At 32.3% G+C, this 17,750-nt stretch overlaps 1 pseudogene; it reads left to right on the top strand.

The window, feature by feature from the left end:
* LOC149202020 (protein CHROMATIN REMODELING 20-like) overlaps positions 1 to 17,722 on the top strand; it is a 95,816-nt pseudogene extending 78,094 nt beyond the window's left edge.
* Positions 17,723 to 17,750: the final 28 nt, after the last annotated feature.

Below are 17,750 nucleotides of genomic sequence, written 5' to 3'. Positions count from 1 at the left end.
CAATTTCACTCTTTTGGACATAGGGATATCTGTAAGGCCTGATGTTTGGAGGAACACTTCTTGGAATCAAATTAATAGCATGATAATGATCACGAATAGGTGGGAGACCTTTGGGAGTCTTAAATACCTTGGAATGATTGTCTAAGACATTTTGGAGATCTAGAGAAATGGATGATTTCGATGTGGGAACCTCTAGTGAACATAATTGTGCAATTATGCCTCGTTGTTATTTCTTTAGAAGCTTTGTCATTCCGTTAGAGCTGATTATCTTTCCTAGTTTCCCTGCGATACCCCTTAATTCAACTTCCTTTCCTTTTGAAGAGAATTTCATGAAAAGTTATTCAAAATTAAAAGCTATTGTACCCAAGGATTGTATCCATTGGACTCCTAGTACAACATCAACACCACCCATTGGAATGGAAAGCATTGGGCTATTCAATACATATTCTCCCATGGATAGCTTGATATTATGGCACTTTCCTGAGCAATTTATGGTTCCTCCACTTGCAACCATCACTTGACACTTTGGTGCTCGATATAGGAAGCAATTCAATTCCTTGGCTATCTTACAATGAATAAAATTATGGGTACTTCCTGAATCAATCAACACTATTACCTTTTTCCTCTGGATATGCCCTTCTATCTTGATAGTTTGAGGAGTGGTAATTCCAGCCAATGCATTACAAGATATGGTTGAATTCATTTCTTCTTTTTCTACGGTTTGTTCCTGGTGTATATCTTCTTCTTTTGACGTTTCTTGTTCCTTTTCTTCCTCCTCTTCACAATCTATGTAAAATAATTTCTTCTTTGCACACTTATGACCTTTAGTGTATTTGCTATCAAAACTGTAACAAAGTCCTTTTGCTCTTTTTTCTTCCAATTATTGTGGTGTCAACTTTGTATGTTGTGGATGGCTAGGGGCAGTGACACTTCCATCTTTGTGATTGTGAGTGGTAGGCTTCCTTGTTGCCATAATTTTGCTTTCCATTTTTCTTGCCAACTTGAATGCCTTCTCCAATGAATTTGGTTCCCAAAGGCGAACCTCATGTTGGATGTTATCTTTTAAAGTCCCTATGAACACATCAATCCTATGCTCTTTTGGAATATCTTTTACCCTTATATTCAATTTTTGGAAGTCGTCAATGTGCTCCATCATTGAACCCTTTTGTTTGAGATTTATCAATTGGCTAAAAAAAGTGTTTCTTTTTGTATCCTCATAATGTGCTATCATTTCATCCGTAAAAATAGCCCAAGTGACATTTTTTTTACGAGAACAAAGCCATTGATACCATACAAACTGATTTGTTTCTAAATATAAAGTTGCAATGTGTACCTTTTGTGTGTTTTGCACATTATGGAGATCGAAAAATTGCTCCATTTGTAGTATCCATGTTCCGGGATCCTTGCCATCAAACTTCCTCATATCGATCTTTGGAACATGGTGGTTCTTCGATCCAACGTTAGAGTCTATGAAATCATGATTAACATTTATTTTGTTCTCATCATGAGTTTTCTTTACAACCTTTTCTCCATTAGTAAGCATTTGTTGTAGAAACTTTGTCAAATCTGTCTTCAAATTTGTTTACAAATCTTCCATGCCTTTCTCTAAATCATCCAAGCTTCCATGCCATCCATCTTAGCTTCCACGTCGTCCATCTTAGCTTCCACGTCGTCCATCTTAGCTTCCATGCCATCCATCTTAGCTTCCACACCATCCATCTTGGCTTCCACGCCATTCATCTTAGCTTCTACGCCTTTCTTTAAACCATCCATCTTAGCTTCTACACCTTTCTTCAAACCATACATCTTAGCTTCTACGTCTTTCTTTAAACTATCCATATTATTTTCTATAAATTTTTGTGCGAGTTAAATTTGTTGCACTTGGTCTCGTAATTTTGATATATCATGTTGCATTTCTTCCTCTTCTTCGTGATTCATGCTAGAGCTTTCAGATTGCTTACTACATGTTTCCATTTTCTTTCTTCAGGGCATCAATTACCGATAATAATTCTTCACTATGCCCTTTGAATTCCTTCAAACTATTTTTTCAAACCAGGCTTATGCAAAAATTAATAAACAACTACACACCTTTTTTCACTTTGTAGGAGTTTGATACTGAATATGATGTATCTCTGTAATTTTGGATCCCCCAGGTATGAAATTTCTTCCTATGGTAACCTCATGAGTAATCTTTCTAACCCCACAAGTTTGATCAATATTGGATTCTCCAATGAAGAGTTATGCCAAATCTCCCACGATGACCTGAGTATAAACTGGTTCAGTAGAGCTAACTTGTATTACGTTCCGCGGGTAATTGTTTCAACCTTGGGTTCTAAAAATGATACCCAAAATTTATAATTCTCTAATTAATAGAAGCACATACATGAACAATATTTAAACATTTGAAACAATTCCTTTAAAAATAAAATGCATACAAAACTAGTCAAATTAGCCCAAGTGTTGGCTATTTGTGTGTGATGGAATTGAAATTGGTTCAGATTATATTAAAGTAAAAGTTGAGTACAAAAGAGAAACTAAAGCTTTGCTTTTTCTTCAAAATTCAGAACCTTTTGCAAAGAGTTTGAGAAGGAGATTTATAGTATTCTTTACAATAATGGTCTAAAACTAATCTCCCTAAAAATTCTCAACTAAAGAATTAAAATATTAACATAAAAAGAAAATAGTTGTAACAACCCTCAGCTAGTTGAAGATGATCCAATTTTTTGCTTCCATTAAAATTTGGAGTTTTAGAAATGTTTCTAGCTCTAGAAGAGAACAAGGCTTAATGTGCATCTAAGAACTGAAGATAGATTCTCTTAAAGGTGGTAGCGTTTGAATGGTAGTGTCGGTGAGCTCCTTTAGAACTATCCAATGACTATGAAGTTTGAATAATAATTTCCAATTGAGATCCAAATTGACTTTTGTCAATTGGTCAATTCTCTTAGTCGATTTTTCCCTCTCTTCAAGCCAATCCTTGAGCAATATTTTTACATCTAGCAGGGAATCTTCTGGGCAACTTGAAACAAGATTTGATTCAAGTAATGAATAATTAATAGATTCAACTAGGGAATTTGATACCTCCCATGCATCATTTATGATCTTTTTAACCAAATTAATTATGGCTTTCCATGCTTTAAAAATAATTGACTTTTGCATTTCATCAGTTTTAGGAAGGTCAAATTTCTTTCCTTCAACACCGTTTTTCCATTTGAGTAGCTTATTAAGATCTCGTTTGGCTTCACCATAACATATTATCATATCCACTAATTAATCAGTCAAAGTATTACCAAATTTTCATTGAACATGAATTAATTCCAATTTATCACAAAATAATTGTTGCTTCTTTTGATGCAGAGCACTAATATCATAGGTTTCTTGTTTGAATTTTACCAAATGTGGGGTCCCGACCTGCAATTGCTCCAGTTTCTATTGTGATTCTCTCATTTTTTCATACTTTGACTTAATTTCCTTTGCATATTTAAACTGAAGTGTATTGAATTTCTTTTGAAGCGCTGCCAAGGAAATAGCCTTCTAATCTAACTTTGTTTTCCACTGAGTTTTGAATTTCTCTTTTTCTTTAATAAACTCCTACTCCACGGTGAAAATATCTTCATCTTTCTCTATTAGAAACTCTTGAACTTGTATTTCTTTATAAATGGTTGCTAAGGAATAAACACCTATAATTATAAATTGTGTTAACTTCCCAAGCTCATCAGTCGGAGCAGTAGAAGATCCTTTCCAGGGGACTCCCAGGGAAGTGAGTTGGGAATTTTTCCTAGAACCAAATCCTATGATTCATCTAAATTTCTCTTTTTCTTGCCTCTTTTCACTACAACCTTATGCACAGGGCTATACAAGACATCCATGAGAGTAATTTACTCAATATTAAGGATAATTTTGGAAGTTGGATTAGCACGAATAATTTCAACTTCAAGCTGAGTGAAAAGTGATGTCTTCTTAGATGTTGTTTTCTTAGGCATGGTCTGTTGCATGGTCAATGGATTGCTCAGAGTATTTTGGTGTTGAGGAGTAGTCTCAACATATAATTTTATGATCTCATGTGTTCCTTTCTTAGGTTTCTTAAGAATTTCATCAAATTCATGCCATACCTTCTCCATTTTAGGGTCCAATGTCTGTATTTCTCCTCTACAGTTTGAAGTACTTGTTGTTGTTTTTTGTTGTAACTAACGAGGGGCTACTGATTGGGAGGAAGCTTATTTCTGAGTGGAAGCTCTAGAGCCTTTCAAAGAGGCTTGTTTCTATAGAGGCAGTTGCAAAATGTCCAAAGGCAAAGAGGCCAGTTTGGAATCCCTATAAGTGAAATACTATTTTCGCTCCTCTACTAACAATGTTTCATCTACACGGTTCAGAACCGTGCTATAGTAGGAGGCCTCATCAAATATATCATCAAATTTGCGTTCATTAATATACCTTATGATGCTAGAGGTAGAGGCAATTTATTTTCCTATTCCATCAAGATCATATGTCCTAGCAAGGATGGTAGCTATTCTCAATGCCTCAATTGGTTGTAGCTTTTTTTCAGCATGATCATAATTGGTTAGAGAGAAAATACAGAAAGACAGAGGGAATTTCGACCAAATATTTTTGTTACTATTTTTCAATGCTTTGGTGATTCCATGGCCTACTGTCTGGTAAGCCACCTCCCTACACAAGAGTTTGTTTAGAATGTAAAGAGGCAGAACATGGGGAGCCACACAACTACCCAAAACTCTGATATAGGTGAATAATACATCACCGAACCAATTCCAAATATTTTTCAAATTTTCCATAGCTTCAAGGGACATCTTGGGAGGTTTGGTTCCAAAAATGATTTCATACAAAGGAATAATGACCCAGTGGCAAATTTAATAAAATTGGCTAGAATAATTAGACTCCCAAAGAATTTTGTGATAAATATAAATTCGAGAGGGGTCAAAAATAGTCGAAATTAGATTCCCAAAGAGTTTTGTGATAAATATGAATTTAAGAGGGGTTAAATATAGTCCACTTCCAACCCATGGCTCGGAAATCAAGAGAAAAATACAAAGCATCCATGAAGTAGGTTGACATATAGAATGGAGAGATTTTATTTTTCAGAGACAATGTAGGATGTACAAAAACCCAAAATGTGCTTGGCCAAGTTAATGTATAATATAGTGGCCCAATCGAAAATAAAACCCTTAAAAGCCCCATCAATTAAGGGGACCCAAATATCATGAAACTTTGAAACAATGGGATATGCATGCAATCTACATAACATGGTAACTATTTGACAAAAATGAGAGGCCAGTGAATCTATAAAGTACTCACCACTTTCATCCACTTTGTGCTTGTTTGGGTCTTTTCTCCAATCTCTGATGGAGTTGGTCGGTTCCCTGTGTTTCTTGATAAAATCATCTACATATTTTTTTATAAAACAAACATTGTGGTTTCAGAAAATGATACATTGATTGAAGGTATCTCACTGTGAACAAGCAAATTATATTACCTTTTTGTGTATGAAACTTCCACTTTATGATATTAACATTTTTTACAAACCATCTGACCATATCTTTGTAGGGCATAAGTCATGGTCTTGCTCCAATTCTATGCAGGAAAGAGTTTGTAGCATCTTATGGGGTTAACTCAAAAGAGGGAGTCTCATCATCAATGGTTAGTTTTCTTACTGTCACCCATGGCCCTCCATCTTCAAGGTTTTTTTTAAATATTTTCCCAAGAAGAGTGGCTCGAGTCTCTAGTACAAATTGTGTTGGAGAAAATCCTTGTGTCCGGAAGATTTTCATCAATTGTTTCTGTGTGTGGACTCGCGGAATGTTGGTGAGAGATTTCTTAGTCTTCTTCATTTCATCTTGGCGAGAAGATTCAAACTTTTATTATAAGTAGATGAGGGAAAATTAGCATAACAGAGTTTGAAACGGGAAACAACAAACAAAATGGTAAAAATAATGGTGTAAAACTCATTAAATAAACTATTGCTAACCATAAATGTGGCGGTGCAAACCATTAATAAAGTGTTAAATTGATTAGATGAGAAGGATGCGGGAAGCCACATGATAGATTCCATATATAACTCAGGAGTTTAAATCCCGTAAGAGTTCAAAATTTGGAATTAATTATGTCTCCGGGATTCTAGGAATCTAGGTAATATGGGATAGTAAGCGAAGTGAAAGACCAAATGGGAAAATCTTATAATGGAATAATAAAAGTCTCTAGCGAAATAAGGCACAGTGATGTGCGGTTTGACGGTAAGACACATGGGCGAAGCCCGGGAGGTTTGAAGTTCAAATCTCATTGAGTACAGTGACCTGCTGTGGTGGCGGCTAGAGGGGCGGACCCCCCTCCCGTGGGTGTGCTCTTGCTAAAATCATAGGATCTTAGTATACCCGACCTGCAGGTGGTTGGTTATGCTCTTGGTGTTATAGTGGCAGCAATGAGGTTTGATCCTGGGTCTCCCGTGGATTAAACTTGATAGTTACCGATTCACCATGTGTTAAAAAAAAAATAAGAGAAAGGAAAACTTGAAAGCCCAGATACCCATAAGTTTTATGAATTAAGAATTAAAATATGTGACGGGCTTCTAGGTAGGTGGGACATTGAAGCAAAAAGGGGGCCCATACTGTAAAATAAAATAAAAACATAAAGCAATCAGGAACGTGGGCCAACTTTGTTAGGGTGACATGGAACTCGGGTACCCTAATGCCCATAAGGTTATATAATAGGAATTTAAAAAAATGTTACGGGCTTCCAAGGAAAGCGAGCTTAAAAGAACTGAGTGGCGGAAGCATATCCTTTTTCATTATAATAGAATATTGGTGCACAAATGAAAATGTGCGCCAACTCTCCTAAGTGCATCATTCGAGAAAAGATGGCGTAATCTCGGGGTTTCGGGATTTCAGGGTTTCAAAATAAACAAGTAATTTAGAGATTTTATTCTACTTGGAAGATTTTATGAGTTTTGTTAAGGCTATAACGGTTCTTTTTAAAATGCAATTTTATTATTAAAAAGCATAAATAAGGCTCTTAGTGTTATTTTTTTTTTCCGAAGAAAAAGCAGCATGATGTATTTATATTATGATCAAAAAAGAGATCTGAATATACAGAAAATAGAGCAGGCTTTTGACATGTCCTCCTCTACAGTCAGAGTATTTGTCTATCCATCTTTCGTTTATACAATATACAAAATTTAGAGCTGCATATATTTCATATCATCATAGAAATTTAAGAGACTTTCAAAAACTATGAATATACCTGTAGGTCTGAGATCTCAACCAGAAAATTAAAGCATGATGCATACCAGATAATTGTCCATCTTAAATGCCGGGCATATAGAAAAGGTCTTAGTGTTTATAAAGGATAAAACTAAATACTTAGAATAATAAAAGTTCACCATTATTATGCACAAAAATTAATGGAGAATTGTTGTTTGCTACAACACCATCTAACAATTAAATATTAACAAAATTATAACTTATTTAAAATTTATTATTATTTTTGTGAATTTATATGTGTGTAATATTATTGATTATTATTGAAATTCAATTCTACTTAATCATGAATATTCTTAATTTGTAATCCATTTGTAAATATCATTTATTATACTTGAGAAAAACAATGTATAACCTATTTAATTTTTTATTAGATAATTATTAGTTGTGTTTGACAAAACAAAATTTGCAAATCCTTCATAGTTTAACATTAACAATTAAATTTTATTTTTTTCATAATATATAAATTTATTTATTTCAAATATAATTGGTTAAATTCTTATAACTCTTATTTTAGCATCATAACTGGTGTACACATGTAATTAATAAAAAAACAATAACTATTTTACAACCTATGCTCCACTTAGTGATATCGGTGTCACATCATTTTACATCTATGAACAATTCCATTCCATGGAATTCATTTAAATTTTAAGAAGATATGTGTTGCCAGTTTTATTGGGTAGCTTTAATCTTCTAGCACGACCACGATAAATGGTACACTCCTCCAATCTAGCGCGTACCAAACCTAGGAAGCGATATAAAATTATGAGAACAGTTTATTTTTTGATGGGATAAATCAATAAATCTAGCGCGTACCAAACCTAGGAAACGATATAAAATTATGAGAGCAGTTTATTTTTTGAAAGGATAAATCAATAAAATTAAATGGATTGTTGTATACGACATCCCACAAATATAACAATTATGAGAACCATTTGTTTTTTTGAAAAGATCAATCAATAAGATTAAATGAATTGTTATATACATCATCCCACAAATATAAAAAATCTACGCAATTAAATGAAATTTTAAACCTTATTATTATATAAAAATATTTTGAATTTAAATAATATAGCGCTATGACCCCTGGTATAATAATATTTATAATAGTAATTTTGAATTTTATTGAAATATTAAAAAACAATGTGAAGGTAGATAATTTAGACATATATTTATTATAGTAAATATATAATTATTTTATTTATTTATTTATAACTATTTTCAATATATTATTATTTTTTGGTAAGCTAGGATTCTAACAATTTATTTATTTCTAGATTATTATTAGTTTAGATTTCACTAATGCAAGTTATAATATTTAACATTGAAAACCAATATTTATTTTTCAACATTATTGAAAATTTTATTTTTCAAACATTTAATTATGTCATAATTTCTGAATGCAATTACAATATTTATGCCATGTTTTTTAGATATTTGGGCAATTAATTTTCAATATTAAACCTCTTAAAATTAAAATACTTGAAAACAACTCATACTCACATAAATAACATATTTACAATTAGTTATAGGGACAATATATAAATAAAAATATACTTACCAAGAGTTATTGCCCACCATTATTTATTTATGTGCTTTTCAACCCTTTAACAAGTAGGAGTAAAAATGTAAATGTGCAGACTGCCTTGAATGACATGAACCACACTACTCTACAGTGTTCTAGAGTTGATGTGAATAGTTAAAATGACAATCCTAACATTATGGATTATTTTGTAAACCATGAAATTCAAAGTTCAAATCCTCGAGAGTCAAGCCTAGTAGTAATAAACTAACATTATGAATATTTTGTAAACCATGAAATTCAAAGTTCAAATCCTCGAGAGTCAAGCCTAGTAATAATAAACACGAATATTGCAAACACAAACAAGAATTAAATGAATATTGCAAATACAAACCAAAATTAAAGTTTACAACATTTCAGAGATTAAACACTTAATCCTTACAAGCGAGTGAACAAAATTTGAATAATTAAAAATCAAAATTGTAATTTAATTCTTACATGGAATAATTAATAGTCATATGGATAATTTTTATTTTTTTTCATTTTATGCTATAAAAAGTAAGAAAATATAAAAATATGACATTTAAAATTACATTAATCATATTAATGTGTTCATTTAAATAGATGCATATAATATATTATAGAAAAAACATTGTGTTTAATATAAACATATTAATATTTTTAATGTGAATGTTGATAAAATTATTATTTGTTTTATATTAATAAGAAGAATAAAGATTTTGATATATGATTGATCAGTTTTAGTAAATTAAATATTTTTAGTAAATCCATTTAACTCTTACTTTTAATTATGCATTAAGTAAATCCATATAGTTTTTCTAGAAGCTTAAGAGAAAAATTTTCTTATGAAAAAAATATATTATGAACCCTTTTGAAAGTAATTATTAACTTTACAATAATTATTCTGTGTAAAGATATATTTTAACTCAACTTAATTGAAAAACATCTAATCAAATTTTGAGCAAAATTAATTAGAAAACAACTAACTAATTACTGAAAACTAATTAGAAAATAAAATCATAAAAATTTAAAAAAATCAAATATTCAAACTACTCATATAATTTACACATTATATTCCAAGAGATAAAGATTAAAGAGTTTTATGCTTTCTAAATATAATTTAAATTTTTTTATAAAAGATTAAAAAACCAAATGTTTGAATTACTCATATAATTTGTACATATATTTGAAGAAATAAAGACCAATGTAGATCCATTTGAAATCCAAATCTAGCCGGTATAAAAAAGATCAAGCTTCTATTCTTTTCATTTTTAACTTTTACGTATGAGCATGTTATATATATATATGTATAATGATAGACTTTTAAATATACATTTATATAAACAAAATTCAAATTTAATAATTTAAATTATTATTTTTAAATTCAATCATTTTAATTATTTAAAATTAAATTTAAATATAAAATAATTATACTTTAAAGGTACTATATACTATATTTTATAAAATTATAAGAAATATTATATAAATATATATTTAAAAGTCTATTATTTATGTATCAAATCACAACATTACTATAATACTAACTATTATATAGTAATTGTTATAATACCATTATAAAAACTAAAATTCATATTTACCTGATACATGTTAACGTAACACATATTAACCTGACACTTTTGTAATGATCAATTTAATTAAAAAGAGTAACAAAACTTAATTACTTTTGAGCCAAATCAAAATTCCTTACTTAAAAAAAAAAATTAGGGTATTATGTAGAAGCTTCCAGTTCACTTAATTATGAATTACGCAGCCAGCCACACCGGAAAGTTAACTCGTTTATTTGAGCCGATGTTCCTCCAAATTCGACCTGTAAACCTCGTGGGGCACGTTCGTCAGTGTTTGTCGAGGAAAATAGTAAATTTTCGTACGGAGTTTTAAAAGTGGGGCTCGGTTGGCGTTGAAGCGTTCAAGTTTCAGCACTGGCGCACGGTCGGTGAGACCGTGAGATGCCGAAATTGCAATAATATCTTTACTGTTCACATGCATAGCTGATAGCATTAATAAATCAATGATACCTGCTGCTGCTGATTGTTTCCCATCTCACAGCATTTGCATCAAAAGTCAAGAGTGTTCACATGCATAGCATTAATAAGCGAACCATACCTCCTGCTGCTGATTGATTGATTTTTTCCCATCTCACGACAGGTGAGATGCCCAAATTACAACAGTATCTTGAGTGTTCACATGCATAGCATTAATGATACCTGCTGAATAATTGATATTTTTCCATAAATTGCAACAATATCTTGAGTGTTCACATGCATAGCATTAATGAATCAACTAGCAGCAGATTGACGGACTTTTTTCCCATCTCACGGTAGGTGAGATGCCAAAATTGCAACAATAAGTCTACGCAAACGCGGCTATTGCTGTTTGAAAAAGAATAACTCGCTTTCACATGCCTATAAGAATGGCTGGAGCTAACCAGCCATATATTGGGTATTTAATGCTCTCAGAACAGCTCGCAACTTAGCCCGATAACACGGGAGCGGGCAAATATTATTTAATGCCGAATTTGCCCGCTCCCGTGTTATCGCGTTAAATCGCGTGCCGCTCTGAAGGCATTAAATACCCGATATATGACTGGTTAGCTCTTTCCTATAAGAATCTCCTACATTCTCATATAGATGTGGTGCTGACATCAGTAGACATGCTCACTCCAAGTGGGGTTGCTGACGTCGGTAGAGGATGATTTTTTCTCGGTAACGTCACTTCGTTCGAACCAATCCTACAGGTGTGGTGCTGACGTCAGTATACATGCTCACTCCAAGTGGGGTTGCTGACGTCGGTAGAGGATGATTTTTTCTCGGTAACGTCACTTCGTTCGAACGAATCCAATGGTAAGCGGCAACCTTATCAACTTAGCACAATTATATTTAATTAATTAATTACAATCAATGGAAGAATTTAGGAATTATAGATAAATATATAACAATAATAAAAATATTACAATAAAAATATAATAATAATAATAATAATAATAATTATTATTATTAAAATTAAACAATAATAAAATATTAAATAATTAGTATTTAATTATTAAATTTGAATGATAATTATTAATTAATCAGTAATAATAATAATTAAATAATTAGATATAAGTTTTCTGGATTAATCACATTGATAAGATTTGGTCGACGTTTCAAATCAACTAATGTGGTTTATCCTCACTCTAAGGAATATGAACATTTCCATTGATAAACTGAAGGGATTGATAATATAAACACAAGGGATCAATTCTAAAACCCAAAGGTATTATAAACCCAAGGGCATAATATTAATCCCAAGGGATTAATATTATAAACCCAAGCTATATAAACCCTCAGATAAATATTATAAACCCAAGAGATCAATATTAAAACCAAAGGGATTATAAATCCAAGGGAATAATCTTAAACCCATGACATAAATATTATAAACCCAACGTATATAAACCCTAAAATAAAGATGGTTGACCACAAATGATTTCCATATTAACACAATCTTTGTCACAATGCGACATTGGACAATGTTTGGTCGTGGTTATTTTCATATTGAGACAATCTTTGTCACAATGTGACATTAGACCATGGTTAACCATGGATGGCCATGGTTGTCACAATGTGACGTTGGACCAAGAGACAATATTTGTCACAATGCGACCATGGTTATTGATCATCGTTGACCATGATTGATTGTAATGTCAAGAAAATCTGTCACAATGCAACATTGGACCATGGTTGATCGTGGTTGATTTTCATTTTGAGACAGTCTTTGTCACAATGTGACAATGGATCATGGTTGAACATGACTGATTTTTATATTGAGAGAAGTCTATTAAAAACCCAAGGTATATAAACCCTAATATAAATATTATAAACCTCAATATAAACATGGTTGACCATGGTTGATGACGGATGATTTTCATATTGACACAATCTTTGTCACAATGCGACGTTGGACTATGGTTGACCATGATTAATTTTCATATTGAGACATCCTTTGGCACAATGCGACGTTAGACAATGGTTGGCCATGGTTGATTTTCATATTGAGACAATCTTTGTCACAATATGATGTTGGACTATGGTTGACCATGGATAACCATGGTTGTCACAATACGAGGTTGGACCAAGACACAATATTTGTTATAATGTGACCATAAACCCTACAATAAACATGGTTGACCATAGTTGACGATGGTTGATTTTCATATTGAGACAATCTTTCGGAGAATGCAATGTTCGACCATGTTTGACTATGTATGACCATGGTTGTCATAATGCGACGTTGGACTATGGTTGATCATGATTGGTTTTCATATTGAGACAATCTTTAGAACAATGTGACTTTGGACAATGGTTGATTTTCATATTGAGACAACCTTTGTCACAATATGATGTTGGACCATGGTGTACCATGATTGAGTTTATAAAACATGGTTGATCGTGATCAATATTATAAACCCAATGGAATAATAAACCCTAGGGATTAATACTGAAAACCGAAGGGATTACAAACCTAAGGGAATAATATTAAAACCTAAGAATATGAACCCTTAAATTAATAAACCCAAGGGATAGATGTGATAAATCCAAGGGAATAATAATAAAACCTAGGAATATGCACCCTTAAATTAATAAACCCAAGGGATAGATATTATAAACCCAAGGGAATAATAAACCTAAGGGATAACTAGTATAAATCCAAGGTATATAAACCCTAAGATAAATATTATAAACCCTAAAATAAACATGGTTTACCATGGTTGATTTTCATATTGAGACAATCCTTGTCACAATGCAAATTTGGACCATGCTTAACCAAGATTGATTTTCATATCGAAACAATCTTGTCACAATGCAACGTTGGAGCACGGTTGACCATGGTTGATTTTCATATTGAGACAATCATTTTCGCAATGCGATATTCAATCATGGTTGACCATTGTTGGCTATGATTGACCATGGTTGACCATGATTGATATTATAAACCTAAGGGATTGAATCTTGATATTATAAACCCAAGTGAATAATAAACCAAGGTATTAATACTAAAACCCCAAGTGATTATGAACCAAAGGGTCTAATATTTTGAACGCGATGTATATAAACTCGAAGATAAATATTATAAACACTAAAATAAACATGGTTGACCATGGTTGATTGTAATGTTGAGACAATATTTGTCACAATGCAATGTTGGACCATGGTTGGTCATGGTTGATTTTCATATAAAGATAGTCTTTGTCACAATATGACACTGGACCATGGTTGAACATGATTGATTTTTATATTGAGAAAAGCCTATTATAAAACCAAGGTATATAAACCCTAAGATAAATATTATAAACCTCAAAATAAATATGGTTGACCACGAATGATTTTCATATTGACACAATCTTTGTCACAATGTGACATTGGAATATGGTTGACCATGTTTGATTTTCATATTGAGACAACCTTTGGCACAATGCAATGGTGAACAATGGTTTCCCTTTGTTGGCCATGGTTGACCATGGTTGATTTTCATATTGAGACAATCTTTGTTACAATACGACATTGGACCATGGTTAACCATGGTTGACCATGGATGACCATGGATGACCATGGTTGACCATGGATGACCATGGTTGTTGCAATGCGATGTTGGACCAAGAGACAATCTTTGTTATAATGTGACCATAAACTCTACAATAAACATGGTTGGCCATGGTTGACCATGGTTGATTTTCATATTAAGACAATCTTTCTCACAATGCGACATTGGACCATAGTTGACCATGGATGATCATGGTTGTCACAATGCAACATTGGACTATGGTTGATCATGATTGATTTTCATATTTTGGCATCCTTTGGAATAATGCGACGTTGGACAATGGTTGATTTTCATATTAACACAACCTTTGTCACAATATAATATTGGACCATGGTGTACCATGATTGAGTTTATAAAACATGGTTGACCATGATTGATATTATAAACCTAGGGGAATAATAAACCCTAGTGATTGATATTATAAACCGTAGGGATTGATATTATAAACCCAAGGGAATAATAAACCGAAGGGATTATAAACCTAAGGGAATAATATTAAAACCTAGGAATATGAACCCTTAGATTAATAAACCCAAGGGAATAATAAACCTAAGGGATAACTATTATAAACCCAAGGTATATAAACCCTAAGGATAAATATTATAAACCCTAAAATAAACATGGTTAACCATGGTTGATTTCTATATTGAGACAATCCTTGTCACAATGCAATGTTGGACTATGGTTAACCATTCTTGACCAAGATTGATTTTCATATCGAGACAATCTTGTCACAATACGACATTGGAGCACGGTTGACCCTGGTTGATTTTCATATTGAGACAATCATTTTCACAATGCAACATTCACTCATGGTTGACCATTGTTGGCTATGATTAACCATGGTTGACCATGGTTGATATTATAAACCCAAGGGAATAATAAACCCAGGGGATTGATATTATAAACCCAAGAAAATGTCCCTGCGCTCTAGTCTCAATTGGGTCTTTCTCAGAATCGACATGCATGAGTTTCCAATAAGGGAATCTTTAGTTAACTGGAGTAGCACTAGTTAATGCATTAGTGCACCAACTGACTGTTAACTCACTATTAGTTCCTCAAATAGTTTGGAACTAATTTAACTGGACTTAACTCAGTAAACTGAGTTAACTAATTACAACTCATACTTAACTCATCCTACACCCCTATAATATAGGGATAACATATACATGACTTCAGAAAGACTTCCAACTCAAAATTCCTAAGTTAATTAAGTCAACTCACTCTAGTTAACTATTACAAGTTGTTATGAGAAGAGAATTCAATTTGAATTCTCAGTTTAATTGAAGGCCAAATTAAACTGGAATTTCTCGATTCTATTTTTATCATTTCTTGTTGCTATTTTCAACAGGTTATTAAAAAAATGGAGGAGAAAATGTGGAATTCTACTAATAGGCTATGTAGCATTTCAAAACTTATATTTATGAAAAATATGTGAAAGAAAAGGTTGTCGCAGATGTATTTGTGAGGCTTTGTAGAGTGGTCCTGATTTACTCATTTTTTATGAGGCACACATGATAGAAAACATAAATTCTGATATAAAAAATATATTAAAACAAGTTAAGACCCAACGCATAATTGCATTGATAGGTTAACCTTTACAAAATAATTTGATGGAATATTATTTTATGCTATACTTTGTAAGAGAAGGATACATGGGAACACAACCATATTTCAGACAATGTTTCTAAAATGAAAATGGGTAGCATGCTAATTCAATTGAAGATGATGTGAAAATTATGAATCAAAGATCACGTGCCTTATATAATAGTTAAAAGGTTTTGTACAACATATGGGCTTGAATGTGATGAAGGATGAACTTCCTCCAAAATGTGTATATGTGATATCTATAAAATTTTCTCCATTACAATGACAATTATACATCAGATTCCTAGAAGTACGTGGGTTTATGAAGAATGAAAATAATTTGTGTAAAAGGGGCACATAGGAAATGCTTCTTCAACTCATATCATTCTTTAGCCAAGATTTGGAATCATCTAGGGTTACTGCAAATAGCCAAAGAGGGTAGAGACTCTTAACAAGGCGATGACATAGTTGAGAATTTCATTTTGGATGGTAGCTTCAGTGATGATGATATGGATCATGACTTCTTGAAGAGAAATAAGATGAAAGGTAAAGTGAATTGGACAAGAAAAAACAAAGACAGTGATTTAGAGGAGGTGCCACTACAAGCTAATAAGTGGTGGGAGGACATTATTCTAGATAAAGCTTATAAAAAATTTGATTATAGTGGTAAGACGATCTTGTTTATAGATATCCTGGAGATGATCTCTAATAAATATGATAAGGCATTGGTTTTTATCCAAATGCTTCAGTACATTAGATCACATTGAGTCACTCCTAACAAAATTACCTCTGTGTGGAAAGAAAGATGAATATTGGAGGCAAGGTAAGGAATGGTATAGGATTGATGGACACACTAGTGGTGCCCAAAGGAAAAGCATAGTAGATAAATCTAATAATCCTTCAAATAAAAAGGTCCATTATGTTTTAATATCAACTAGAGCTAGATCATTGGGTAAAACTATTTCAACAACCAATCGTGTGATAATTTTTTATGGTTCCTGAAATCCAACACATGATATTTAAACTCCTTTTTGTGTGTGGAAAAGTGGAAATACAAAGCATGTTTATCCTTATTGCTTGGTTTCTCATGGAACAATGGAGGAAAAAATCTATAAGCGACAGGTAGCAAAGGAGGGTCTTGCAACAAGAGTTATCGATAAGAAACAGGTTCACACGTCCATGACTAAAGAGGAAGTTTTACTTCTATTCAATAATGAAGATAACAACAATGTTGCTAATAATTCTGATGGAGTGAAAGACCTAGCTAGAAAATACAACAGAAGAACCAGTAAATTATAACGAAAATCCATCAATTGATATGCTTGGTTAATCACCAACAAATGCTCCTTTTATGAAGAGATTACTTAAATATCATTACTAAAGTTGGATTTCCAATTATCATGAACATGAGACTATTCTCCAAGGTAATGAAGATGAAATAATTTCCAAAGAAGAGAAATATATGGCATGGGAAAAATTAAAAAAGTTCTTGGAATAAAAAAATATCAAGCATTCCATTGAAAGCTCTCGTGTTTAGTTGGTTCAAGTAACAAATAAGAATGTTAAAAAAAATGTTGGAAATTATGACTTAAATATGGGACAAGCCACAGTGGAAAATTTAAGTAACAAGAATCATGCTAATGACCACAATTTCAACAATGGTGACAGAGTTATAGTTAATAGAATAAACCGAAAATCTAATAACATGGTTCATCCTATGTAGTAGAGATCATACAATAGGGACATTGTCC

This window comes from Pinus tabuliformis, chromosome 2_1 (genome assembly GCF_031772625.1).
Source record: "Pinus tabuliformis cultivar Carrire ecotype Pingquan chromosome 2_1, CPIR1, whole genome shotgun sequence".
NCBI lineage: Eukaryota > Viridiplantae > Streptophyta > Pinopsida > Pinales > Pinaceae > Pinus > Pinus tabuliformis.
This window is presented reverse-complemented; position numbering and strand designations above follow the sequence as displayed.